The sequence below is a fragment of the Furipterus horrens genome, unplaced genomic scaffold (genome assembly GCF_987537825.1).
Source record: "Furipterus horrens unplaced genomic scaffold, mFurHor1.1.pri manual_scaffold_1, whole genome shotgun sequence".
Classification (NCBI taxonomy): domain Eukaryota; kingdom Metazoa; phylum Chordata; class Mammalia; order Chiroptera; family Furipteridae; genus Furipterus; species Furipterus horrens.
The window spans coordinates 119,321,807-119,347,380 of record NW_028327171.1 but is presented as its reverse complement, the minus strand read 5'-3'; the positions used below and the strand labels follow the sequence as shown (position 1 = coordinate 119,347,380).

Sequence of the window (25,574 nt, the reverse complement as noted above, 5' to 3'; positions counted from 1 at the left end):
TTCCATCCCTTCACCATTGGTTTTGTGTGGATTTTCCTTTGTTTCACTTAGCATAGTCCTCACTTCTTCCCTTATGCATCTGCTGTACTTAAGCATTTTTGTCAAGCCTGTGAGCATCTTTTATCACCAGTGTTTTGAATTCTGCATCTGTTAGGTTGGCTATCTCTTTTTCGTTTAGCTCTCCCACGGGAACCTTGATCTGTTCCCCGTTTTGGGCCATACTTCTCTGTCTCCTCATTTTGACAGGCTGTGTTTGTCTCTGGGCCTTAGGTAGAGCTGTCACTCCTGTTACACTTTAAGGGGCGGAGCCTTAGGTATTCGTCAGTACAGGGTGACCCGTTTCACCACGTTGTGGCACTGTTTGTGGGGGAGGGGTCAGAGAAGGAACAATGCCGCTTGCTCAGCACTTGTCCCTTTTCCAGGCACTTCTATCACTTTTGTATGGGACTGGCACCTCTCTAGCTGTTGCCCTGCCCATTGTTCCCAGAGTGGGTGGGTCTGTGGATGTTCTAGGACTGTGGGTGCCCTTTAAACAAGCAGACTCTGCTGAGACTGGCAGTTTCTTCCTCTTCCCTAACCTGCACTTGTTTGCACAGTCAGAAGCAATGGGGCTTGATTTTCCCTGGCACTGGAACCATGAGCTGCAGGGTCTGGTCAGGAGCTGGGAACGCTCCTCAGGTGTCCCTCCCCACTTTTAAAAATGTGTGACTGCACTTTCTGCTCGCTTGCCACTGCTGCCACTGCCACCGTTGCTGCCGCCACCACACTGCATCCTTTCCTCCCCAGCTCCGCCCCTCCTATCTTTCTGGATGAATGTTTCTTCTTTATATCTTTGTTTGTTGGACTTCCATGCAGCTTGATTTTCTGGAACTTCTGGTTGTCTCTAGTTTTAAGGTAGTTGTATTCCTTCTTAGTTCAGGAGGGAGATCCAGCATGTCTGTCTAGGCCTCCATCTTGGCCGGAAGTCTGGTGTACTAATTTCTTGAGCAAACCAAGAGTGAAAAAAGAGTTAACAAAAATGACATTCGCCATTAGTAGGGCTGGGTTTGTTTGGGTGATCAGGATGATGGACCTCCAGATAAGTCAGGTGGTCTAACAAACTTTAAATAATCTTATTCTTTTCAGAATAAATGCTCATATTGAAATAAATGCAGTTTTCTTTTTCAATTTTACACCTTTCAAATGTTTTGAATTGTGTTTTGGGAAATATAAAAGCTAGGATTTAAGTCAAAGAAGAAAAAAATGAATGACTAAATCCAGTGCATATCTTGAGTTTATTTTCCTCTCTTCCTTTTCCGTGTCTTATTACTTCTCCTACCATTACGACCACATTTAATACCATTAATAAACTTTGTTATTTATCTGCCTGGTGAACAGATCAGGTTAGAGAAGCTGGGTTTTCTCTTGTGGGCAATGAACAGGTGAGAGATTACAGAAAAAAGAACACACTGGAAATTCTCAAGTAATACACAGATAACGAGAAGAAAAGGCTTCTCTCTTCCAAGTTTAGAAATGCACATGGGAGCTACCCAGAATGGATCAGCATGACACAATGAGAGACCAACAGAACCGAGGGTAGTGGAGAGGGGAGTATGGTGTGAAGTGGGGGCTAGAGGAATGCACACCTCGAAGGTTAGAGAGTTTGAAGCTCTGGCAAGAGCGTAATTACAAGTTGATGTGTGATGGAAGTGATTGTAGGGTTGTGAATAATGATTTATAATGATTTATTGTTTTGCATTTAAATAGTCAGTCATTAAAGCACTTCCACAATTACATTACTTAAAGTACTTTTCAAATCATTTAATGCTAAGATGTGTTTCAGATTTTCAAATTTACATAAAAAGAAACAGGTTTTTTAACCATTGTGGGAAGCATTAGTGAGATAAATGGAAAGGATGAGTGAGAAGGGAATCTCGAAAGCTTCTCTGGGAGAATTTTTAAGACTAGCAATGGTCCATCTAGGCAGAAGTCTTTGCAGTTGGGGACCTGGCCTGGGACTCAAGTAATTGGATTGGCTCACAGCAGCAACACAGCCTCTTGCTCACGATTCTCAACTCTGACTGTATGTTCAAACCAGATGAGACCCTTTATAAAACACCCATGCCCAGGTCCCATCTCCTAGTGCTACCAGATAAAATGCAGGACATCACTTATGTTTAAATTTCAGATAAAGAACAATAATTATTTTTGGTGTAAGCATGTCCTAAAAATTACATGCCAAAAATTTTTGTTGTTGTTGTCAACTTACCAGATAGACTGAGGGTTTCCTCAGAGGACATGACTAGAGTCTCCTGTGGCAAAAGCCACAGGAACAGCCAACCTGACTCCCACATTTCATCTCACATGTTCACATCCCACCTTTACCACAGGGTCCCCATGTAGGTCACACAGTCTCTGATTCTGTTTCAAATTCCACGGTTCTGGCTCCTGCTATTCCCCCTGACTGAAATGCCCAATCCACACTAGTCTAGCTTCACCATTGGTTGATGCTTGTTCTGACCTTTCGGCAAGAGTGACCTCCTATCACTGTAGACACTCATCAGATATGCCAGAATGACTCCTGTCATTGCAGAAAAGGTGGTGGAATCTTTCTCTCAGTGCCCCTGCATTTTGCAAGGCACATATAAGGTAGTCACCAAAAGCTTACTCAGTGAAAGCTCCTCTCAGCAGTGCAGTGAAATGAGGCACAAAATGTCATCCAGGCAGGTAGTTATGAAATCAGGCATTTGCAGTCATGGCTAAACCAATGGACTTGAGTATCTATCAGGTGCTAGATAGTAGAAACCACCTCCTGGGTTCATCTCCTCACACTGCAGAGAGTTTGTTACATACATTACTCCCATGACTCCAATGTACAGGGGTACAATTTTTAACATAATTCCTGTTGAGTTAGACTTTTCAGCTGCTTTAGATTTAAATAGGCATGCTGATTTCAAAACTGCAGTTAGTTTTCTTCTATCACGTCAAGTTTTCTCTGTACAGTTTATATTAATGCGACCATTCTAGGCTGGATTGAGCCTGGAATGAGGGAAGCACTAGTACTCTCCTACTGACTGAGAGCAAAACTCCCTTGAGTGGGGAGGGGTGAGGGATGAACTTGGAGACCAGCGACAGGTTCATACTTGTCTAGGCTATTCAGTTACACATGAGACAGTGTGGTGGGAGGTTGTGTGCCGCTCTATATAGTGAATCGTATTCCGAAGTGTAGTCTCAGATCTTTTTTTTTAAAAATGTTTTATTGATTATGCTGTTACAGTTGTCCCAATTTCTTTTCCCCTTGCTCCCCTCCTTCCATTGTCCCCCCTTTTTAGTCCATGTCCATTGGTTGTGCATATAGTTCTTCTCAACCTCTCTCTCTACTCCATTCCCTACTACTATGCTTCTTAATTCCTGTACCATCTCCCTCCCTTTCCCCCTTCCCCCTCCCTGCTGACCTCCCCCCAATATGTTTCCCATACCTATAGTTCTTTTTCCACTCTCATTGCCTATTTAGTTTGCCTTTGTTTCAATTCCCTAGCTTCTGTTGTTGGTTCTTGTGATGCAGTTTTCATTTTAATGTTCGTAGTTTTGATCCTCCTTCTTTTAAACCAGTCCCTTTAACATCTCATATAATAGTGGTTTGGATCTAATGAACTCCTTCAGTTTTACTTTGTCCTGGATGCACTTTCTCTGCCCTCTTATTCTGAATGACAATTTTGCTGGATAGAGTATTTGTGGCTGTAGGTTTTTTATTTTCATTACTTTGAATATTTCTTGCCAGTCCCTTCTTGCCTGTAAGGTCTCCTTTGAGAAATCAGCTGATAGTCTAATTGGGACCCCCTTGTACATGATTCTTTTCTTCTCTATTGCTGCTTTTAAGATTCCTTATCTTTAATTTTTGACATTTTGATTATAATGTGTCTTGGAGTGGTTCTCCCTGGGTCCACTTTTTCTGGAACTCTGTGCTTCCTGGACCTGTAAGTCTATTTCCTTCCCCAAGTTTGGGAACTTCTGCTTCATTATTTTTTCACATAATTTTTCAATTTCTAGTTCTTCTTCGCCCTCTGGCAATCCAATTATTTGAATGTTCATTCGCTTATAGCTGTCCCAGAGGTTTCTGATCCTCTCCTCACTTTCCTTACTTTTTGTTTCCTCTTTCTGCACTGGTTGACTGTTCCTTCTCTATGTTCTGGTTTGTTGATTTGATCTCTGGATTTTTGTTTGTTTCAGTATGAGTAACTTTTATTCCTTCCTTGTCTTGTTTCAAATCTTTTGTTAATTCTGTAAGCCACCTTATAACTATAGCTCTAAACTGAGCCTCAGAAAGGTTTTTTATTTGTTTGTTTGTCAGGTTTCGCATCTGTTGCCTGGTGAGCTGCATCACTGGGATTTCAATCGTTGTCTGCTTCATTCTGACAGATTTGTGTTTAGCTTTGCTTCCTGGGCGGGCTATAGGGGGCGGAGCCCTGTGCACTCGTCACTACCCAGCAACAGCTGTGATTGGGGACCTTTTCTCGCTGCACTGTGGTGCTTTGTGTGGGGGTGGGGGTTCAAGATGGATTCCTGCCGTTACTCTCCGCTGAGAGACCAGGATCCGTCCCCCCGCCCTCCGGGCCTCACCGTCCAAGGCAATGGGGGGGGGGGGGGCTGCCTTCCCCAGTGTTGGAATCGCGAGTAGCCAGGAGTTGACTGCGGCTGGGATTGTTCCCCTGACGTTTCTCGCAGTCCCGCCACTATCCCCGCTGCTACCGCGGACAGCACCATGTTTTCTCGCCCCTCCTACCCGTCTGGACGAGCACTGCTGGTTTATAACTTCATACGTTGGGTTTCCATGTAGTTTTATTTTCTGGAATTTCTAGTTATCTTTTGTTTTGAGGTAGTTGTATTCCTTTTTAGTTGTAGAGGGTGACCGAGTGTGTCAGTCTAAGCCTCCATCTTGGCTGGAAGTCCTAGTCTGAGTTCTTGTCTGTATACAAGGAGTTAGCAGAATTAATTTTTTTATTTATGTACGTACTTATTTCCTTTCCTTCAGATCACGTCTGCCTCTGCTATTTCTTGTCATAAGTGCCTAAACAACCCTGATTCATTTTGTTATATCTGTGGCAGTTTCACCATTCCCAGTCAAAGGACAAACATCAGTGCATTTGTCAGGCAAGCCTATTTTGCATATCTTAAAGTAAAACTTGGTGATCAAGATAAGTCTTGGGCCCCTCACAAGGTGTGCAAGCAGTGTGTCGAGAGTTTACGAATGTGGACGAAGGGAACAAGTGATAAATTGGCACTTGGTATACCTATGGTTTGGTGAGAGCTCAGAGATCATTCAAGTGACTCTTACTTTTGTATAGTGAAAATGTCAGGATATAAGAAGAAAAATAAATTTAAAATAGAGTATGCTATTCTACTATCAGCTATATACCTAGTGCCTCATTCATCTGAAATCCCAGTGCCAGTTTTCATTGAACTAACCTCTTTCGAAAAACAGGAGTGTGGTGAAGAACTAAGTGACAGCAACAATGAAGATTTTGAAATTGAAGATGACTCAGTTTGTAAGGGATTTGATCAGCATGAGTTGAATGATTTGGCATGAGATTTAGGACTATCCAAAAAGGCTTCAGAACTCCTAACATCAAGATTGATGAGAAAAACTTGCTTGAAAAAGGAGTGAAGGTATCCTACTTTTGGTCAAGAGAAAGTGAATTTCTGCAGTACTTTTGAAGTGATGGTGGCTTTGTGTATTGCCATAACATACATGGTTTAATGGAGGAATTGGGAATTCCAATCTATAACGCAACTGAATGGTGACTGTTCGTCAATAGCTCAAAGCAGAGCTTGAAGTGTGTCCTCCTCCACAATGGCAATTTATTTGGTGCAGTCCCAATTGGCCATTCAGTTTGTTTTCATGAAGAATATGAAGACATAAAGAGAGTCATTGATCTTTTGCAATATCATAAGCACAGTTGGATCATCTGTGTTGACCTTAAAATGGTCTGCTTCCTTCTTGGTCAGCAATGTGGATATACCAAGTATCTCTGTTTTCTGTGTAGGTGAAACAGCAGAGCTAGTGAGAAGCACTGAGTGGAGTCAAATTGGCCTCTAAGATCTGCCCTCAATCCTGGTGATCCAAACAATCTACATGAACTACTTGTTGACAGAAAGAACATTATATTCTCACTTCTGCACATAAAACTGGGTCTCATGAAGCAATATGTTAAAGCTTCGCCAACTGAAGGAGACTGTTTCAATAATTTCATTTTGACACTTCCTAGCCTGTCATTTGAAAAGATAAAATACCTTAATATGTATGTTTGGTAGCAGAACTTTACTACTTGTACACAATTTGACTTACAGTAGCAATATACAGTTTTTATGTGAATAAAATAACTCTAAATAAACAGTATATTCAGGTAATTTTTTCTTTATTTTCCTTTGTATGTACATTTTGTATGATTTTGGGGACAAAGGGAGGGTAACCTGTACCTTAAAAAGTTGATGTGATAGAGAAAATCTGGGGTCATTTTTGAATTCATATGCCAAAAGTTAGTCAAAAACAAGTGTCAGATATAACTCAACGAAAATTGTGTTCCCGAGTGTTATCAATGATATTCCAGGGAAGAGATCTGAGAAGCACCATCACATGTCTTCCCCAGATACCAGCTCAGCTGAGCAGCCACCTAGCTGGAACTCCTGCCCACCCCCTCAGTCTGCCCTTTCTCTGGCTTTAGCATTTGTAATCCTTGGTGTCTGGGAGAGACTCACTTCTCGATATTCCAAGATATTTCAGGGCAGAGCACTTTCATGGTGCTGTTTGAGTATCTTGAGTCAGGAGCTGCTCCCCGGCCGTGATGGCAGCCTTTCCCGTAAGATCTGAGTTGCTGCCTTGGCTCTCCAGCAGGACCTCTGAAGGCAGGACTCACTTTCCTGTACCTCTCCTGTGGGTCACCTCTGAGTGGCAGCACCTTTCAGGGAAGGCTCCAATCACTGGGCCAGGATGCCGTGAGGCCCTACCTAACCCACCTATGTGGGTGGTTGCTATCTTGGTTTTGTCTGGAGAGCCCTTGGCCTCTATGCATCTGTGTGCATCACAGCCTGGGCAGAGTGCAGACAGGAAGTCACTGGACTCATGTTGGTTGCTTTTGATGTGTTTGCTCTCTGCTGGGGCTCCACCTGCATCTTATAACACAGATGATGCTTCTCAGAAAAGCCTGCTGCTTTTAAGGGACAGCCACGAGTCTGTGGTACTTCTCATTGTTAAAATCACAAGGCAATCTTCCCAGCAGGTACTTCCATCCACACTTTATATAGAAAAAGATTCAGGCTCAGAGATATAATCATTTTCCAAGGGCAAAGTCAAAATGTTCAAATCCAAACTTGCACCCAAGGGTCCACCACTGCCCCACTGTCACCCTGGCTCTGCCCTGCCCCCTGGCTTGGGCTGAGCTGGTGTTGGAGTCCTGGTGGCCGGCAGCAATGATGTGCTTTCCACCTATAGAGACCTGTGGTTCCTGGGTGCACTGAGCATAGCAGCTCTGTGAGGCAGGGAGGACCAGCCCATTTTACAGACTGGATACCTAAGGACAGAGAGGCCTAGTCACTCGCTAAGAAACAGTCTGCTAACCCAGTCTGTCCTACCCTAACGACAGGATGTTTAACAGTGACCCAAGCCTAACGGAAAGGAGAGTTAACTTTTAAAGGTAGAATTTCTGTCTTTAAATGGGGTGTGCATGGTGTACAGGGTGGAGGGCAGGAGGATGAGTTCTTAGATCTTCCAATCAGAGTTCCCAGAGGGAGGAAGGCAGCGCAGGGGCAAGCAAATCTGGCTTCAAATCGTATCACACATTAGACAAAACACCTCAACACCTTCTATTTCCTAATCTCAGTGTTCTACTCACACAATAGGATCACTAGTGCATGCCTCACAGGGGATTCTGAGTGGGCTCAAGCCACACACAATCCTTAGACATCTGTGGGAGGTACAACTCTCACTGCCATGTGCAGAGCCCTAAAGCCTCTTGAGACCCCTTCTTCATCAACCATCCTTACCAAACCTTTGTCCTTAATTGCTCCCCATCAGATCCTATTACCTATGGCCACTAGAAGACTACTTTGGTGTCTAAGAAAGTAAAACAGCTCCTTGGGTCTCACTGTCTCTATTTTGAGGGTTGGGCTCTAGGGACAGGTCTAAGAAATCAGCTGGTGAGTGGCTGGGCCCAGGACCACTTTATCAGAACCAAACCCACCCAGCGTAGGCACCTGGTAACCCTGTAGCTCCCTGATAAGAGGCTGAACTCTGCTTTCTTTACTGCTGGAGCCTTATCAGAGGCAGGCCTGGTGAAAGAGCCATTTCCATCAGCGTGAACAAAGCAGAGGGAAAAAAAGCCCCCAGAAGAAATATAATGCCCTTGCACTCAGACACAGCCAAGCTGGCTGCCTGCCTGTGAGGCACAGATCTGCACTCAGACGAGGCTCAGGACAAGGCACCCCATGCATTCCTCTCAGGAGCAAGTGGACACCTGCACACATGGGTCTGAAGTTCAGAGAGCTGAGCTGCAATCAGAAGCTGGTTCTCTAAGGGTGCTGACATTTGGGTCTCCTCATCATGTGTGTGTGTGTGTGTGTGTGTGTGTGTGTGGTGGGGGTGGAGCATGCAGTGCTTAAGCATGAAGTCCTTTGTCTCCTTAAAACTGCAGCACATGAAGCACATGGCATCATTGACAGGAAGACACTGGATGCCTTTAGGTCAACTGGTTGGGTGCAGAGGTATGGAATGGAATGACACTGAAGTGCAATTTATTATTGGTGTGGCCTTATGACAGTTTCTGGGACACCTTTCCCAAAAACACTCAGGACAACTTGCTGTAGGAGGGCTCAGGCCCTCTTCTCAGCAGAGGTAAAATAGCACATTCCTTCTGGTGGGCACAAGGAGAGCTGCCTAGGCTCCCTGGCACAAAGAGAGCTCAGTAAATGCTAATGCCCTCTCCATCCCCTGTCCTCCCCTGTACCAGGCTGCAGTGAGGACCCAGTGAGATAAGAAGAGTGAATGTGTGTAAGACTCCAAGTAAAAAGAGATGCCCAGGTGGCCAGACTTCTAGCAGAGCCATCAGGTAAAGGTGAAGAGTCAGTCACTTAGCATCAACTGGATTCTCACACTGAGGGAGGAGGTGCTTAGAATGAGCTATTGTGCCCTATTTAAGTGACTTTGGTCTCCTAACTGGACTCCCCCAGGACTTCTCATCAGACAAAGCAGAAAGGCATGTGAATTTACAAAGCAGGTGAAAACACCCTCCCCACACCCTTCAGACTGATGAACCTGACTGCTCATGCATCTTACTCTGGGGGAGTCCTGCCAGTTGTCACCTGACACAGGTGTGGGAGAGAGACTGAGGTGGTGGCATCTTGGGTTCTAACCTGAACTATAGAAGCCTGAATTGGTCTCTTCATCTCCCTGACTTCTGAAAGAGAAGCCTATCTATTTGGACTGTGCTTTCATTCTGCTGGGAAGACTGAGGGAGGGTGAGCATGGTATGGGGGCTTCCCTCCTCTGGCAGGTGGCAGCCAGGGGCTGCAGCCCAAGACCATGCTTTCCCACACCCTTCCCTGGTTCTCTTCATGCCTGCTGGGCCATCTCCTACATTCCAAGAGGGAAGGCCACTGTTTCATGCTCTCTATGGGGCTAGCAGCCCCACCTTACATGGACCCAGGAAGTGAGTGAAGGACCAATGCACATTCCTCCAACCCATGGGTTCTCAGTCACATTCCCAGCTGCTACCCCAGAGTCCTGAGTGTCTGGTGAACTGCAGGTACTCACAGCCACTCTCTGTAGAGCCTAGCACAGCTGTGCAGAAAAGCTTCACCCAGAAGGTAGAACTAGCAACTGTCAGAGAGGCTTCTGAAAGCTCGTGTGGGTGTGTATGCATGTGCACCCACAATTAAGGCATATTTCAGGACCACTGATAAGAAACTGGACCTTGGACAAAGCCCCTCCTGACCCCCACTCCTTGTATTTCAGGCACTCCTCAGGAGTCCTCCACCATCTTCATCCTTTCTCTCAGCTCCCAGCACAAGGCATGCTGGCCCAGGCCCTCCTCTCAGACCCATGCTAGAGAATTATCTGAGATGCTGGAGGGCTCCTACCTCATGGTCATGAGCACTCTAGAGGTCATGAACATTCTAGAGGTCATGAACAAAGGGTTTGGAGGACCCCAGTCCTCCAACAGCTCCAATAGGTGCTAGGAGGTAGTCCCATGATCTCTCCACCACCTCACCTGTCTGATTTCATCTCCTAGTTTCCACTTTTTACCCTTCTCCTCCTGGCACACTGGTCTCCTGGCTGTTCCTGCCTCAGGGCCTTTGCATGTGCTATGCTTTCTACCTCCTATGTCTTCCCTCAGATATACCCATGTTTGGCTCCCTGGCTGCCTTTAGTAGAGACTTCTCTGACCATGCTCTTTAAATGGCACCCCCTTTCATCCCTTGGCCTTCTCCATTTCTCTTCATGGCTTAACACCATCTGACAACTGAGCATTCTACCCACATATCTTGTGTCTCTCTATCCATCGCCACTTTGGGATTGCTGCTGATTTATCCACTGTCACATCCCCAGGGCCTCAACCAAAGCCTGCAAACAGTTGGTGCTCAATACATGTTCATGGAATGTAACTCCTGAGCCACAGGCTTTCTGGTGCCAGCAGCAAAGGCAAAGAACTGGGCCTTGATGCAGAGACACCATGGTCATACTCAGGACCCACCATTTTGTAACTGGCATAATGTGGACACACTTCTTCCCCTGAAATTCCATCTCCAAACCAGAGAAGAGAGGCAAGGTCTCAATACGTCAGGTGTCATTCACCTGGCCTGACACCTCCATGTGGAATGGTATGTCCTCTTGCCTGGGCCCTGGGTGAGAAGTGTCATTCTTTGCAGGCAGGGGTGAGATGGCTGGCTCTCTCACTGCAGGGCCAGGAAAAGCCTGTCTAATGTGTGGCCATTCGTCCCACACCTGCCCGGTTGAAGTGAGAACTGTCTGTTGGTCAGCAAGCAGGGCCTCAAATACCTGTGTTTATAGAGAGTAACGAGGGAGCAAGAGAAAGAGAAGACTACAAAAGTGCCCTCCACTTGGCTGCCTGGGAAACTCAGGTAACTGGAACCAAGGCACTTCATGTGTGCCTGGGTTAGCCAGGTCTGACCTGAGTGGGCCTCACTCACTGGCTGTTGCCCGGTCCGTGATCTTGGTTCTGGGTCTTTTTTCCCTGGCTTCTTGTCCATCCATGAAGCTGTGATATCCCCAAAGAGAGGTGCTAGGAGGCCAGGTAAGCTTGAGGCCTAGAAGTTGAGTCATGAGACATTCTCCTGTTGGTTTAAGTCAGAAGTTGGCAAACTTTTTTTGATAAAGGATCACACAGTAAATAGTTTAGGCTTTGTGGGCCATATGTTCTTTGCAACAACTCTGCCATTGTCACATGAAAGCAGCCATAGATACATGTAAACAAATGGGTGCAGCTATGTCCTAATAAAACTTTATAAAAGCAGGTTGCAGGCTGAATTTGGCCCATGGGCCTTAGTTGCAAGCCCTTATTTCAGTCTGCATCATTGAATCTCTTTCTTCCCTTTCAGGCTAATATTTGCAGAATGCTTATCCCAGCGAGGCCTAGGCCTTCACCTACGCCTTCTCATTTAAGGTGCACTGAGTGGTTTATGTGCACCTTGAACACAGGTCTGTCATATCCAAAGCCTATACTTTCAACCTATGTGATGCTCAGAAGTTAGAACACAGGCACACTGTCCAAAGCTGTGCTCACCTGCTACAGATTAGAGTCTAGCTGAACTTGGGGTTCATTGCATTCTGAATCCCCCATGCATTTGGGAGGACACAAGGGCCATGGAGGTCAACATAGGTGAAGTCACATGCCAAGGAATCAACAGAGTTCCTGGTGAGGTGGCCTGCCTGAGTCCTGCCTCTGATTTATACCTTGTGCAGGGTAGAGGCCATCTCTGCTGGTAAGGGGTGTGGCGCTGGCCTCTTTGGCTTCTCTGGCCAACCTCATTAATGGGTATGCGGTCCTGGCACAGAGGAATTCTCCAGGGAATCCTGAGATCCAGGTCATCTCATCCCATAATAGGACAAATGGCTTATCCAAGTGGTCACAGATTGGTTATACTAAAAGGTTTGGTCCAGGGAGGCTGGAGGAGATCCAGAAAGCATTAGTAGTATGAAGGTCCGTAAGTGAATATTGTTGACTCAGAAAAAACATCACAAATTGAGGCTGAAAAGAATGCCTCTCTCTGCTCATTTCTCCTTGGGGACCCCACTCAGGGAGCTCAAAGAACCTTGGGGACCCAGAGGCAGGAGGCAAGGCAGTGAGAGGCCAGCCTCTTACCTGCCCAGACAGCCTCTGTTCCCACAGCCAAGGGGCAAGGAGGGAAAGATAAGGTCAGGAACTGAAATAATTGTGCCTTGTGGCAGTGTGACCTCAGAGGCAGTTTTACCAAAAGAATCATCCTGGACACAGAGGGGAAAGGACAGTAAAGAGTTGGACAACAGAGATCAAAGCCTCAGGAAATTAATGGCCCAGAGGAGCCCATGAGTGGGAAACTCGGCCTCATAAGGAGTCTAAACTTTTAAGGAAAACAATGGATTTCATCTGTCTCTGACTGCAATGTCCTCAAAAATATATAATGGTGTTCTTCAGCATTATTTTCTCAGAGAGTGACGAACATTATTTCACACAAATGATTTGTTTTAAAATAACATGTTCCAGAAGGTCTTTTCAAAATCTCCATGATTCTTAATAGGCAATGACTTAGGAGTAATCACCAAAACCTGATATAAATAAATGTAGTTGAAAACCTAATTTGAACCAATATTCTCTCATTCTTCCTGTGAAGGAAAACTCTGTTCTTTGAAACTTCCCATTTCCTGAGCATGTGAAAGGTGGGGTGTGCAGAGGTTAAGAGATGGCTGGGGGCTTGGGCCAGTTGGGCTCAGATCACAGCCCTGCCATTCACAACCAAGTCCTAGGTCTCAAAAACAGAGATAGGGAGGATAGCTGACAGCGAGTGACTGCCACTGGCTCACATTCCCTTGGCACCTGTGACAGGCTGACCATCCCTCTCCAGAACAGGTACCTGTCCATGTGCACCATTCTTTCCATGTTTACATCCTTGCCACTTGTCTCTGTTTAAGTCATTGCCCAGAGCTAGGGCATTCTTGACAATAGCACTGTTCACTGACAACTTCTTCCGCACAAAATCTTAGTTAAGCAAGATAAAACTAATCTAGAAGAAATACGCCATAATTCAATATTAGCTATCAATATTAGCTAATATTAGGTCTCAATTTACATTTGGGGGTTACATTACCTGAAGTTATTCTTTATACATGGAAATATTTAGCTATTTCAGTGAATAATCACAAGACACGGGCATTTCAATCTGAAACCTGAAATTGTTTCGTAAGAAATTTCTCATTAGGAGGACAGGTTGCGTTTTATTCCTGTCATGGGGTGTGTCTTGGTGCCCCAAGAGCCCAGCAATGTTTTGAGGGCAGAAATCTCATTGTACATTTTGTTTCCTCCTTAATCCCCAGGACAGAGGACAGGAGGGACACACTGTAACACTATGTTTCTATTGGTGAATCTGGAATGTATATGGTGGTTAGTAAGCATTTGCGGATAAATGGCTTCATAATAAAAATTTTTCATCCAGTTTCCATCCCAACTGTTCAGATTTTCTTCATGGAGTCTGAGGGTTCCTGAAGTTTGATAAGACCTGTCTCATGGCATTAACTGGTAAAGTGATTGACAGCTGGGTGCACACTGCAGTCTGGCTACAGGAAAAGTAACCACAGTGAGAGAATTTGATGGCTTCACATGATGAACATGACTAGTATGAAAGGATCGTCTGAGATCCAAGCACCAGAGTGCCATCACTGACAATAAAACAAATAGGGATTGAGCATCAGTTAACTGTTCCTTAAGGTGCCAGGCAGGAGTTTGCAAACTTGGTAACATGAAGTCCTCAGTGTCCAGAGATGACTTTAGAGAGAACCATCAAATGGGGCCATTGGAGTGTGGTCACCAAGTCTCTCATCTCCAGCACAGATGTGTCAGATGGGCTTTTATTTCATGTATTTCCAGATTTTATCCAAGAATTTATTTTGTAGAAATGTTATTTCTGATGAAAATAATGCAATGGAAATTTGTAGCTGTGACATCATTTTCTGTATATGCTTTCAAGAGTGGGGACCCCAGGTGGGAAGCCACTTCTTTTGGACGTTCAAGAATACATGGCCTTCATTCCATAGGGGAAGAAGACTATTACCTGTATCTGAGCCAGATGTGGCCACTGGCCTGGGGGACCAAATAGCTCTGAATGATGCTTTGACTATTTTTGCCTCTGATGTTCTTGGGTTTTGCTCCTCACCCCCATGAGGCTGAAGACCCTTTGAAGAAAAAGTCTGTGTCTTGTATTTACTGTGCAACCCTTACACACAGGAGGTGTACACTGGGTTAAAATCAAGGTGTGTCAGACTCAATTCTGTCAACCTAAAGGTGGCACTCTGGCCTGAATTCACCAGAAGTGAGCAGAAAGCAGATGGCTCCTGGTTTGGAAACTTGGGACTTATAAAATAAGCCTAGATGATATAATAGGCTGGGAGTGAAGAGGGTGTGTATAGGTCAAATCTGGAAAGTGGTTTAGAATTTAACTACTGGTACCTGATCGCACTGTACAGGTTACATGCCAGAGGGAAAGTTGCCTTTATCAATAGACATTAATTAATTCCTGTCTTTGTTAATAGACTTGGGGTGCATTCAAGGGGGGAAGGCATGGGAGAGGCAACCATGAACCCAACCTTAAAATAACCAAGACTACCTTGCTGAATTCTCCAACCCCTCTCTGACATGTGAGGTTAAAGGGGTCTGGCCTGAATACCACATTGAGCCTCAGGAGCTTTGAGAAGTAGAACACAGTGCCAATAGCCAGGCACATTGTGGATATTCTAGACTGAGGTAAAAAGATGAGAATGGTGGCTGAAAAATAGTGATGTAGAAAAATGTTTTAGAAGCATGCCCAGGACCAATGATATTGTAGGCAGCAGTTCTTCCATTTTTTCCTGTTGTCTCCGGGAGGTCAGTTGGACCCATGCACCTGCCTGCCCTGCCCCAGACTGAACCAGACCCCTAAGAGAGCGTCCCTCTGCCTTGAACCAGAGCTGACAACAGTCTGTCACTGAAATATGCAAGAAAGTGGTAATGAGCATTTGGGTGTGCATGCATATGTGTGTGCATGTGTGCACATGCATGTGTGTGCTTGTGCACATGTGTGCGCACATGTGTATATGAGGCCTGTCTAGAAAGTATCAAGCCATGTAATATGAAAAATAGAGACATCTACTGAAGATACAAGATATAAGATTGTACATGGGACAATGATGCCTCAGTTCCCTTCAAAGTAGGTACCTTAGGACTTCACACAGTTCTCCCAATCGCCATTAGCTGTCCTGTCATATTTTCTGGAATCTCATTGAAGGACTGAAATCTCTTCCCTTTCAAAGGTGATTTCAGTTTTGGGAAAAGCCAGAAGTTGTAGAGTGCCAAATACAGGCTGTAGAGGGGCTGAGTCACCTGGGTGATTTGATGTTTCACCAAAAATTCTGCATTAGACATGATGAATTAACAGGTATGTTGCCATGATGAAGCTGCCAATCACCAGTTGCCCATAGCTGTGGCCTTCTGAATCATCCAAATAGTTTCTGTGGAGGACTATTCAAGATTAATGCAAAACTTTATGCAGATTCATTGCTCTACTTGCTCAGTGATGGCCACACAGTATATATGCTCATTTAACAGTGTCTACCATCCCACTGACTAGTACAGTGGCATGATCATTATTGACACATGTGCATTCCAGTTCACTTTCCTTGGCTGCCAGGTTATATCAATGTCACACAAACCATTCTGATCATATTAACAATGAAAGAGCTTTTTCTGGAAAGACCTCCTATATGTGAGTGCCTGTGTGCATGTGGGGGTGGGGGGAGGGGAAGGTGAGGTACAGGGTAATGTAGGGTTAGTCAGTTTCTCCCCTTTGGCGACATGCATCCTCAACATCACCCCATCCTGTCTCCCTGTTTCCCATTTAAGAACCTGATGACTGAGTTCCTGTGGTGCAAACAGTGCACTCCAAAAGTTACCAAGGATCTGTGTCCCAAGTCTCATCCATTTCCTACACCTGACTGTGGGAATTCTTACAAGTCACATAACTTGTCTGAACTTCAGTTTATTTCCCTGTCAAAGAGGGAGACAGTAGCTCTTGAGTGAAGAAAGGAAAGATTTGAAAGTGCCTAGCAAAATATAACACACACTGCAGTAAGGGTCCATGGCTGGTGAGATTTCAACAAAAGACAAAGCTTCCAGTCCAGGGGTGGTTCTGTGGTAGAGGCATTCCAAGAACTGGTGGGGGCGTTATTCTCTGCTTATGCCCCTGTGGTGACCCTAAGAGGCAGCTGCTCACTACTTACTCAGGGGCGGGTGGGACTTGTGTGTGGGCCAGCTTGGCTGGCAGAACTCGAACAGCCACAACTGGCCCTTACATGCCTTTGTGAGCATCTCATTAGCAGCTGCTAGGCCAACAGATGGTGGCTGGCAGAGGTGGGCAGGGCCAGCACAAGTGGCCAGGCTGGGGTGGATAAAGAAAGGCTATTTCTTCTGAGGTGAAGAGAGTGAGCTCAGGGCTGCATGGAGCTGGGCAGAAGGGACAGGGGTCATGGCAAGTTCCTTCCATCATGGTAGCTACTGTGTCCTGAAAGTGGAGGGACAAACCTGGCTCAACGCTAGACAGTGCCAGTGATGCACAGTGAGGCCCTGGGGTAATAACCTCTTTGAACTTCAGTTTCCATATTTCTAAACTGGCATTAACAATATCACACCCACGTAGCACATGTATCCTGGTGGGTGTGAGTTAGCACAGAGTGCGCGTCTGCCGAGGGTGGTGCACCAGCCTGCCCTCTGTGCCTGGGCTAAAACCCACATGACCACATCTGGGCCCCAATCCAGAGTGGTCAGTGCAGCTCCAGCAGGCTCTTCCTGGCTCCTTCTGGATACCTCCCTGGGTGGCCCTTTACACTGAGGTCTGAATCTTTGTCTCTGCCCAGATCTCCCACTGAACAGCCTTCCAGCTGTCACCTGGCAGTCCCTGGAGTGTCTGAGAGTTGCCCTGCTCTTGAAAGAAGCTTCCTCTTGGTCTATACATAATTTAATAAGGAACATTAATTGCTCCCATGGTAATAAAATAGGGCAAAGAAAACTTATTTTTAAACTTTTAAGTGAAGAGCAGCCCAATTCCTAGGTTAAAAAGCCAAGAGAGTAAGAGAAAGATTGAGATAGAGATGATAGAGTCAGAAACAGAGACAGAGATGGAGTTATAGACAGAGACAGAGATAGAGACAGACAGAGGGAGTCCTGGGTATCCTCAAGAATTTACTTTGACTCTGCGAATCTTCCTAGGGCAAAGGTCAAGGCAGGAACAAGAGCAACCACTGCATCTGTCCAGCCCAGGAGTCCTACCAATTGGGCAGGACTGCCAGGGAAGGAGTGTGAGGATTTGGGGTAAGACAGCCATGCAGAGGAGTGTCAGAACACTGCGACTAGGGCCAAGTTGGGTGGGGAGATGGACAGTTTGGGGACCAGCAGGCATCCAGCTCATTGACCTTGAATGGGCAGAGACAGGGCCCCAATATGACCTTCATCAGCCTAGGCACTTAGACTTCATGGGTCCCCTCTCCCCCCAGATATTAAAAATTATTTTTTATAGTGGCATTCATATAAAGACAAATGTAATGTTTAGTCTTAAAAGTTCACTTTTTCCTTTCGAGTTTGAAAGAAACAAACATCTGTGTGGGTCTCTCAAAGAACTGTAGAGCATTGTGCCTAATGTGCAAGTGGAGCCTGGCTGAGCCCTTCCTAGAAAAACCATTGCGTGTGCATGTGAGCAGGCGGAGTTGGCTGTGGCTCTCAGCAAGTCACATTACCTTTCAAGTTTCAGTATTATCACATGTAAAGTGGAGATAAAATACCCGCCTCAGGGGTGCACAGGGTGAAATGAGAGAACTTATTTGAAATGAAGCTTTTAGACAGTGAGACAGTCACCGTAAGAAGAGAATGGGTCAGGATAATTTATAGAATTTGTACAAAAGGAATAAAAGAGATTGGGAAATTAAAGAAAAATAAAAATGAACTACTCTAGCTTTCCAGTCATAGCTAAAATCAATTCACTAAAATGAGAACTTAAAGATGGCAATTCAAATGACAAGTCAGTCCCAGGGCACAGTCCCAGGAAGCATGGCCTTTCCCTGCAGGAACTTAAGCATGAGGTGCAGGCTGGGACTGGGGGAGAAGAGATCCTTCTAAGAGAGGGGTCCCAGCTTTAAAGAGCCCCTGAGAGAGTCCCTGCTGTAAGACTGTGAGAAGAGACACAGAAAGGCAGAGTGTATGAGGGCCTGGTGGGAAGGGACAGGGCTCCACGTGTGCACAAGATAGGGCACACAAGGGCCACTGGTCAGGAAGAGGTCAGTGGGTTGAACCAAGGGGAGCTCAGAGGTCAGTATAGGTCACTGAGTGGAGGGATCTTACACTGGATTGGAGGGGATTCATGTGAATCAAGGACCCACAGCACTGTCTGTGTAGAGGAGGCTTTGTCTACACTGTTTGAAACTTCACATTCATTCATTCATTAATCATTCATTCATTCCCTGTTTTAAAGAGTCTTCTCTTTCCTATGAAGAATGAGACAGTGAGACCCCTTTTGACAAGAGGCTGGTATTCATGTGAGGCTGGGGGAGCAAGGAATGGCCACCTCATGGTATATGAAGGAAACTGAGCTGCTGGGCCTTCGTGTGTGTTCTGGGCTGCTCTGCACATTTTGTGCCCATTCTTTCATAGAAACATGAAGGGGCAGGCATGTTGGATGAAGCTTTCATAGCTCAAGAGGGAGCAGCTTCCCAGAACTATTGCAGGGCAGCTCCCCTACTGGGTCAGAAAGACTTGCCCCCATTCAGGACCAGGGCAGACTGTGCCGTCTTGTCATTGGGTAATATTTCCAGTGGTGAATGAGCTAACAGAGGTGAAGACCTGGGAACAAGGAAAGGCTGGGCACACTCAAGACTCAGTGGGTCATACTGATGAACATGTACTAGGCATTACTCTGAGAACTTTATCTATGATGATACATTTAATCTTCAGAGCAAACCCTGAGGCAGAAATGACTATTATCCCCATTTAGCCAATGAAGACTAGCTATAGAATTTGTGGGGCCCAGTGCAAAATGAGAATATAGGGCCCCTTGTTCAAAACTTAAGAATTTCAAGATGGCAACAGCAAAGCATTAAATCTAGTGAGTGTGGGCTCTTTGTGACTCCATAAGTCACGCGCCCGTGAAGCCAGCCCTGTCTAGGACAATGAACTGAGAGGCAAAGAGGCCCGGCAATGTGTTCAAGGCCAAAGCCAGGTCAGTGTGAGTCCACATTCAAACTCAAATTCTTGAACTCTAAAACTGGTTGTTTCCACCTCCTTGTCATAAAAAAAAAAAAATGCAAAGTATATTTATACTAAATGACTCAAAAATGTACAGAAGAGGAACCTGAACTTGAGGCCTCTGTTTGCTAAAGGCTATGTGAAAGGTTCTAGAGAGTGTTTGACAAGGATCTCAGGAGAAACTACCATTTTATATCCAGTGGACTTTGCTGCCTGGCGAATGCAGAAGCCACAGAATGGGGCCCAACACAAAAGGTAGGCACGAATGCTTTATCTGGTTTTCATCTAGCAACCATAATACCCTTCCCTTTAAGATTCTGTTGAGAGTGCATGTGTCCACAGCTATCAATAAAATGTGAAGATTCTCCTTTCCAGGGTTCAAGGGGGAAAATGGCAGAACTGGGGCCTAGGGCCAGCAGGTAGCTGCACAGTTGAACCCCTTATAAGAACATAAGAATATGCACTTGCATGCAGAAGGGGAGCAAGGGCTTCTTCTGGCTGTGCTCTCTGCCACTGATTTGCCAGTCAGTAGGCTTCATCTGAAGTGGAGATAAAATGCCTCCAACAGGGAGTGACAGGTGCAGTGAGATAACTGGGCAAACTTGCCTAGGTCTGACCCTTCATAAGCACTCTGAAATGTTTTGGCAATAAGAGAAGGGATGTGTAACTTTAACTTATAGAAGGAGTTTGTTAGAGAAGCATAAGTAAGAGAATATATAACAAAGTGTCATAGTTATTCATCATAGTTGTTTTAAATTCCGTCTAAAATTCCAACATCCCTGTCATGTCTGTTTCTGAGGCTTGCTCTGCCTTTGGTATGCCTTGAAATTTTTTTTGACAATCAGAGATGATGTATGGGGTAAAGGGAACTGCTGTGATATGGTGGAGAGGGCAGGGAGAGGACGCACTCCATAGTCCTGCCTTCAGGTATGTCTTTAGTGAGTCCGTGCCTCTGCACTGTGAGCTTCACAAGTGCTTCTCAGTTTCAGTCCCTCCTCTTATGTGGGACAGCTGGCTACAGGGGGCTGGAGTTGGGCATATCTCTTCTCCCAGGTCCCTTAGGCTCTAGTGATACCCCAGCAGGTCAGGCTCTGGTTAACTAGTTTCCCTGAGGGCAGAGCTGATTGAGAACAGCTGCTCTGGCACAATTTTAAATAAAAGTTCCTTCCCCCTTTTCCTGCTGGAAGCTGGGGTGGGGCGTAAGGGGTGTGTGTGTTTTTCTCTGATATATATATTGTGGGAACCTCGTGGAGCTCCACAAGGTAAATCTCACAATATTGTGAAGCCCTACCCTCACCCATGATTGGGTGTCCTGGAGTTTTAACTCTCAAGAGTTGTCCACAATGGGCCTCCCACAATTTGTCAATATTAAAGAGTCATTAGTGAAAGGTGGTAAAAAGATGTTTAGCCAGAGGAAGAGCAGGGCTTCAGAGCCAGACAAACAGCAGCAAGTCCTGTTCAGCCACTGTCTCCAGGTAGGGCAGGCCTGCCTGCTCAGGCCATGGTACATCTGTCAGGTGGTGATAACCACAAGGCTCTGACGCTGCCAGGGTGGGTGCAGGGAGTGGTGCAGAGGCCCTGAAGAACCTGCTCCAACTGTGATGGCCAGTGTCCTGGGCTCTGTCTCTTGCTAGCATGGGAAGAAACTGGCTTTTCCAGGATCTGCCATGGCTAAGACTTTGTGCACTAACATTTTTTCTGGAAGAATGTACAAAAATGAGAATTTATAATAACTAAGGGCAGGAGACAGCATTCCCTCAGAACTTCAGATTACATAGGATCTGAATGACATCCTAGGTAAAGATGGGGCTGGTGATGGAGGCAGGGAGACGAGGGGCAGGGAGACAGAATATGAAATAGGACTTAATGCTGACTGGGAAGGAGGGCTAGGTGGTGACTAATGGGGCCCCTCAGCCATGTTCATAGAATCCATTTTGGTTTGACTTTCTGTCCATTTCAACTTATTATTTACTAACCTCCATGAATATACCAAGTTCTGGACTAGGAGCTATTGAGCATATGGTTTCTAAAAGGTGCTTTTGGCATTTGGAATGGACATAGGCCTGGCAGTGTTGGCCTTTAGGTCATCTCTGCAGTCATCCATTCATTTCCAAATCACTTCCTGAGTACCAACCTGGGCCAGTCTGCATATGGCAGGGAGCTAGATCATGGAGACCCTTGGAAGGTCAGAATTCTGTGAAGGGGGCAGACCCAGGAATCTGTTGGGGCTCAAAAGTGTTCCCAGGGCCATGGTGGGTGGTTTTCTAGTGTCAGAAGGGCTCAGGGAGTCGGCAGTGCATAAACTAGGCCCAAACTGACAAGCAGGTGTGAGCCAGGAAGACAGTGCATGTGTGCATGTGTGCGGGGCTGGGGAGGGTGAAGCTGGAGAGGCAGGGCAGTGCCGACAGGAGGAGCAGCCATGAGAGGAGGCTCCAGGGCCAGCCTGAGCTGCCTGGCAAGGCAGCGTGGAGAGCAGCAGCTGGCCCAGTGTGGGTCAGACCCGACCACAAAAAAGGAGTGATGGCTGGCAGTGGTAAACTGAGGTTTGACCACAGGGCTGGGTGAAAAGCCATGGGTTATTTGGCAGGTTTTGAGTGTCTATGCCACACGCAGTCCCCCTTGGTGCAAAGCTACAGCAGCAATGTCCCAGGCACAGGTCCCACAGTGGAAAGGTGGCAGAACACCTCACCTGGTACACAAGAGACAGGGACAGCAGGTCCACATGCCCCTGACAGCCCCCTCAAGTTGGCCTGTGTAGCTCTGGTGTCTGCAGCCTGTGTCCATACTTGGGAACCCTGGAGTAAGGTCATCTCCCGGAGCCTTGAGTGTTTCATCTGCAGAACAGCTAAGAAAATGCCTGTGAGACCAGGCTGTGGAAGATGACCAGGGCAAGGTCTGCCACATATGCATCCTGCTGCTGTTGTTACTGTTACATTGTCAAAAACAAAATAGCAGCTGTCTGCAAGCTAAGATTACCAGCACATGCAGGCTGGGTTTTTGCTGATAAAGTCAGTTAACAACAGCCAGAGATGCCACTATTTCTGGGCACGGTGCCAAGCCTTTATCCTCTGTTCATCACATGATTCTCGTGAAGCAGCTGTTATTACTCCCAAGTACAGATGAGAAAGCTGAGGCTCTGAGGCACTGTGTACCTTCCCAAAGTCAGTAAGTGTTGGAGGTGGGATCAAACCCACGGTGACTCCACAGCACGTGTGGGACTGTGGTCCCTACTCTGTCTCTACCTTACCAAGGGAGGGAGGACACGTCATTATCTGGTACATGTTTCCCATCGGGGACAGGAACCTGACAGGAAACGAGTAAAGGCCAGAATGAGGTACTTTCTCAGGAAAAGAAATATTTTCTAAAGGTACAAAAATCTGCCCAGCCTCATTCATAATTACAGAGGTACAGTCAAAAGTGACAATGTATTTTGTTCATCAGATTGGCCAAGATAAAAACTGCACAGTGTGAGTGAGAATGTGGGGAAATAGCACCTTTTATTATTGGTTACTGGTGAGTGTTAGTAATCATGCGACCTTTTGGAAAGCAATTTTTCAGTATCTATTAATATTTTAAAGATACGCACTTTTTGTACCAGAAATTAAATTCTGGAGGGAATTGATCCTAAAAATACACAAACACATGTATGTACAATTTTTCTTACAAGGGCTGTCATGGCAGTAGTGTCTGGTTAGAAAAAAATCAAATAAAGACTGTATACAACCTATATGCCTATCTGAGTAGTAATTGTTATAATCTTTACGATATATTGTTAAGAAAAAGAGCAAGATGAAATAGAATACATAAAAACGTTTCATTTTTTAAAATAAAAAGTAATGGTATATTCATGAAATACTTCTAGAAGGATTCTTACAAGTCAGTAAAGTATCTGCCCTTGAGGTGGGCAGAAGGTGTCTACCTCTTTCCTATTATTAACTTCATGTATTGTTCAAATTTGTTTTTGTTTTTAGCTTGTGTTTGCTCAGTCTCTAGAAGGTGTTTCAGCTGGGGTCTCAGAAGGACATCTGCCACCCAAAGAGGCAAACAGGCTTGACTTGCCAACCTCCCCCTTGCTTGTTTGGTGAGGGGCCTCCTCCTATTCAGTGTAGATGGGCTGCTGTGGTCCCACTGCAAACATGGAGTGACTCTTACCCCACACATCTGTTTCCCAGGGTACACTGCAAGTCCCAGAAATAACTGCCCAGACATGGCACTGTTGGGAAGGCCCAGATGCTGACTGTGCCAATGCTACTCCACCAGTACCTGGAGAGGTTGAGCAATGTCTGAGATGGAATTCCATTTGGCACTTGAGGCAACACTTTCTGCTCTGTCAGAGGCAGCAGATTCTATATAAGGCTGACAAAACCTGGCCACTTCCTTATTGAGCATTTACCTCTTTCACCCAAGGGCAACGCAATGGATTTCTGCACATGACTCATTTGTAATAACCGTGGCCTTTGAGCTTTTGGGAGCCCAGCTGCATAGGGCAGGCCTGGCCTGGTCCTCTCCATTCTAATCTCTGGTGCTGAGGAACAGTGATGTAAACTGAGACATTGTGTCTGAGTTAGCAGCAAGAAATAGGGCCCCATGGTTCTTCCACAGCAGAGACCCTGCCATAGGTCAAGTCCAAAGCGTAATCTGGAATGGTGTGCAAGTAGGGGCTACATCCCCATCAGTTCCAGAAGGGTGGTGTTTGCAGTCATTGGTCAAAGTCTGAAACTTCAACCCCAGAAAACTGCTGGGGGATGGAGCAGGGGCAAGGCTCTGGGTGGGCATGCCTGGCTTAACCAGACAGGGAATGCGGGTAGGCCTGAACTTCCTCAGCACTTGAATTGGAATGCATACAGTGGTTCTGTCCCATCAACCCTCCCTCACCCCATACATGAACTCAGTAGTGTCTTGACTCACCCACATTAATAGACACACGCGTAAACATACTAACACACATGAGCTAACAGATCCACAGTCTCATGTAAAATGAACAGAGATGCCTGACATTTATCTTACACCTAGTATGGGTCTATCTCTGTGCTGAGCCATTTACACACACTGAATTCTCACAACGCGATGAGGAATACATTATATTCCCATTTTGCAGCTGACAGAACTGCAGCTAAGAAGGTGGCTTGCCTCAAGTCAGTCGACTAATAAGTGGTACACATGATCCCTGTATAGGCGGCCAGATCCCCACTCTGTTAGTTCATTCTGCATACCTAGACACAGTGAGCCATGCAATGCACATGGAGACACATAGTACACAGCCACAGACCTAGCCACACTCATCTATCTGGAGTTCACCTCCAAGGCTTCACAAGCACCTGGGTTTTAAAGACATAAAATGAGTTGGTGTCACCAATATCCATATCATTACCATATCCATTACCTAACACGATTACATTACTGAATCAGAATGTCTCTTCTCATAGTTTCTAATGACATAGCCAAGGTGGGGGTAAGAGGGATAATTTTTTTTTTTTTTTTAATGAAAACAATTTTAGTTTTTGATTGTGAAGTCCAAAGGAGGGTTGGGAGGGCCCAGCAATGTTTCTGAACAGCCTTCCAATGAATCTCAGGGTGTATAATTTCCTGTCAGCAACAGAAAGTGCGGATTTCGTAAACAGGCCACAAGGAATGACAAACCATCTGTGCATCCCTTCCCAAACCCAGCCGGCCTGAGAGCAAGTACAGGGATGGAATTGACCTGGAGTTTTCTCTAAGTGCGTCCCATGTCTCCTGCCTCGGCTTGTGTCTTTCTTTCCGGGCTGCTGAACGTTCTGCCTTTCCTCATTTACTTTCTTTTAGTAAAAGTTCTTGCCACAGACATTTTCCGACCAGCGCGCAAAGAAACAAAGCGAGCAGACGCGATGGCGGACGTGCGAGGAGGCCCACCCCCAGGTCTATGGCGCACAGTTGGCGCGCCAGGGTCTGGGCGCAAGGCAGGGAACCCCGCACACCAGGGTAGGGGGCACATTCCCCGGGCGTCAGGGCTGCGCGGCCGGGTGGTGGAGAGCCCGCGCACAAGGATCAGGAGCTCTGAGCCCCACCCCAGAGTTGGGGTTGGGGGCTGGG

The 25,574-nt window shown here is 46.0% G+C and overlaps 1 protein-coding gene across 2 annotated transcripts in view; it reads right to left on the bottom strand.

Moving 5' to 3' along the window:
- Nucleotides 1-25,574, bottom strand: part of GYPC (glycophorin C (Gerbich blood group)) — a 43,664-nt gene that overhangs the window by 17,650 nt on the left and 440 nt on the right. The gene's annotated exons all lie outside the window — the stretch shown is intronic.